Raw genomic sequence first — 3,613 nt, forward strand, 5'->3', positions numbered from 1 at the left:
CATCTCTCCTCTGATCAATGGAAGCCATCCTTTGTTGGCTGGATGTTGCACCCCACAAATCAGATGGAGATGGTCCTAACCCATAAGTGCGGACACAACCATACTTGTCTTCTCCCATGACTTGAGATAATAGATTATTCCTTGTCGTGCTACTCTATAAGGCCCTGGGTTGCCGAGATATTTCTTCATTGAGTTTTGTCTGTAATAATAATTATCACATGGTAACAGTTAATGTGTAAATACTCTAGCTGCATGTAAATACATTAACATATCTTACTAGTGATGATGCCTCATCCACAGGCTTTCCATCTTTGCATGTATGAGTCAAGATAAACATATCTGCCCGGCTCAGATCCTCCCCATTGGCCTTATTTCTCCATTATAATGTAAACAAGTTATATAACACAAATATCTAACATGGTTGGTTAGGTTATTAATAAAAATTACCTCTTCCTCGTGTATTCGTGCAAAACTCTTCGAGCCTGTTCCGTGGTTAATCAGTTGTTTCTTTCGATTCTCTATATTTTTTTTAGAACGAGTTTATATGTGACACACCGACAAAGTAAATTATAAAATATTAACAAAATATTTTGTATAATTCTATAATTGAATGAGGCATACCTTCCCCTCTTCAGAGTTTCAAAACTAAATGAGAGTCTTCCATTGATCCTCTTGGACCCGCTCATCAAGATCTGCGAGCCGTTTCTCATTAGTCTCATGAGAAGAGTAGTGGAGTTTCTTCAACTCGCCCTTCCATTTCCTCCATTTTTTACCAAGTGACTTCAACACCCAAGCCTTAGCATTACCGTCAAACTCAAACTTGGACTGCATCACATGTTAAAAGCAGACAATCATATAATGAACAAAAAAAAAAAAAACTAAAAAGCATCGTAACCATTACCGTGACAAGCCCCCACATATCATCTTTCTTCGCATTTGGCACCGCCCTCTAATCATTAAATGTAAGGGGAGCATATTCCCCATTGCGTGTTATTGTCCCTATGAAATTTGTCAGCTTACTAGTGTTGTCACCATCGGGCTGTCCTAGATCGTTGACGGAAATAGAAATCCGTTGACCTTCACGCATTTTCTAAACATCAAAGCATCGTGTGGGGCCTCAAGTCTTTGTTTTCTTGGACGTTGAATCTATTGAATAAAATCACAATGGTACATATAAAACTAATTAACAAAAGAAAATTACATGGTAAAACATATATTGTCCACGAGAGAAGAACATATTTTTTATACCACTAGTAGCCTGAAGCAGCTGAGGTTGGATAGGACCAACATTAGTTTAGGGCAGCTGAGGCTGGCTGGTGCTATCAGTCATAGGGCCTACAGATTGCCTAACCCTGCGCCTAGTACTCATGTTTAACACTTGTATTTGTCTAGCAATATGACAATATGATAATCAAATATTTATCATTTAAATAGAGATTCATAAAATGAATAACTTGATTTGTGGACAATTGCATATTGAAATATACAAGCTGCACAAATCGAATGCATCATGTAACAATTCGTGCATATCATCGTTTGGATCCAGATTAGGCATAGAAGAAGACGTGGCTTCCCCATGAAAACGCCAACGAGTGTAACTCGTATTAAATCCGTCACCACGATATGATCGTATGCTTCTTGTCGAGATACCTAGAAGTTGTTATTGCAATTCTTACATGGACATAGGTTCCTCCCTCTATCACTTGTATTTGTAAATGAAAAGTCTAGGAATTTCGTAGCTCCACTTAAGTATGCATTGCTTACCTCAAATCATTCAATGTAATTAGAGGACATATCAAACAATGTATCTTAACCATTGGGCTACAACAACTAGAAGGAGAAGTTACTGAGATACCTTAACAAATGAATCCAACTCTTATCCCTCACTATGTTCCTTGGCTACTTCGATAAGTTAGTTGAAATACAACGTGAGCCAGACAAAGATTCCTAGGAGAGATAAACTAAAATGGGTTTAAGAGAAATTTAAGAAAGAGTATTAAAGAGATAAATTATAATGAAACAAGCACCATTATTGCTCACCCCACAAGCAACGATGATTTAGGCATCTAATAGAATCTCTAGTGGTATCTTTAACTGACTAACTAAATCAGTCACTCATCCAAGACTGGATAGATTGTAATACTTTCATGTTCCCATTTAAATGCCCACACCGAAATTTCGGCAGCATCTCCCCATGTCTCTCCGAATACGTTGATCTTGCATTTGATTCCCATGTCAAGTATCCACATAATGTGAGGATATTTGACATTAGAAATAAATATAAGAAACGTAACCAGAGAGAAAATGACAGATACAACGCAAAACTAGCATGTGCATTTAAATCAGGGAACCGAAAGCATTCTAATCTATCCAACCTTGAATTGTCCAAACGTGGGACAATTTGAGAATTTTTATGCCTCCAAAAGCACACTAAATTTATGCTTGGCCACATAAAAATTCTCAAATGGGCAACTGATTGTCCTATACTTAAATAATTACATAATCAATCACAATTGACATTCATCATCTAGCTAAATAATAACAGAATGAATTTTAAACTAAAGAAATGAATTTTGTTTTGATAAATTAACCTAGTAATATCTACTATATACTAGTAACATACGAGCAATATTAGGGCACCATACCATAGGCTGCAAGAATATCATGTCCCCTTAAAAAATAAATTCTCCAAGGATAACATATATATATATATATAATAATAATTTGTTTATTGTCATTCAAAATCACAAGTATCATTCATCATCCAACTAACTATTAATAGCATTTACAAAAATAAAAGACATCCAACTAACTCTATATAATAACTTGCAACTTAACCTGCTGGGAACTGTCATACACCGTAATGTCTTACGGCGGAGCGGGTTCTGAGGAGTTACAAGTTAGGCCTCTAGGAAAGAATATACATGAAGTGACAAAAATATAAATTAAGCAAGATCAATTATTTATGGAAGAGATTGATGAATAATACCTGGCAATTTTCTTGATTTTCTTAAGGGAACAAACTTTGCACCAATCACTAACACAATTGGAGGGCCGAATATAAAGCCCCTAGCCTCAACTCCTATAAGCATACCAAATTCAATATCAAATCCATTAAATTAAGTGCCTTCATAGGTATAAGCATAAAATAAGACTACCGAACAAAAACAACAGATGGAGAGAAACCCACTGACTTACTTTGTAGAGCTATGTAAGAAGAGATTGCTTGTATTGGTTCTAAGAATAAAAAATATACAATTTGGAAGATCATGGTGAATTTCATCTAAAAAGGGGAAAAAATATATAGCTGAAATTCTAGAAGATACTAACATAGAACTTGATTTGTTTGGAATTTTAACATATGGACAACAACTTTTAGTTCTGCTCTCCATTGAGCACCAAAAATGACAGAACAACAAATAGAGAATTATAGCAATACCCACTAAAAGGATGTTAATCAGTTGACAGTCCTTTTTTAAGTCTTGGGTAAATCAATGTGAAGCTTTAAGGATTCTCTTTACTTGCATAAATTGCAGTTTTCTATTTTACTGTTGATTTTTGGATTGAGACTGACTCTTTACAAGTAAATAACAGTGCTAACCATCAAGCTATA

At 35.3% G+C, this 3,613-nt stretch overlaps 2 long non-coding RNA genes across 3 annotated transcripts; one reads left to right on the forward strand and one right to left on the reverse strand.

Moving 5' to 3' along the window:
• Positions 1-459: 459 nt before the first annotated feature.
• On the reverse strand, positions 460-3,204 carry LOC131253106 (uncharacterized). Of its 2 annotated transcripts, XR_009174944.1 has the most exons (4): positions 2,990-3,072; positions 1,249-1,388; positions 902-1,146; positions 460-825 (listed from the first exon to the last, which is right to left on the reverse strand). It is a non-coding gene; the product is annotated as an uncharacterized LOC131253106 (long non-coding RNA). The 2 variants fall into 2 exon arrangements; XR_009174935.1 differs by lacking the exon at positions 1,249-1,388 and having other exon boundaries at positions 2,990-3,204.
• LOC131253164 (uncharacterized) lies at positions 1,267-3,171 on the forward strand. Its single transcript, XR_009174998.1, has 2 exons — positions 1,267-1,361; positions 2,973-3,171. It is a non-coding gene; the product is annotated as an uncharacterized LOC131253164 (long non-coding RNA).
• Positions 3,205-3,613: the final 409 nt, after the last annotated feature.

Source organism: Magnolia sinica, chromosome 1, assembly GCF_029962835.1.
Source record: "Magnolia sinica isolate HGM2019 chromosome 1, MsV1, whole genome shotgun sequence".
In the NCBI taxonomy this organism is placed as follows: Eukaryota; Viridiplantae; Streptophyta; class Magnoliopsida; order Magnoliales; family Magnoliaceae; genus Magnolia; species Magnolia sinica.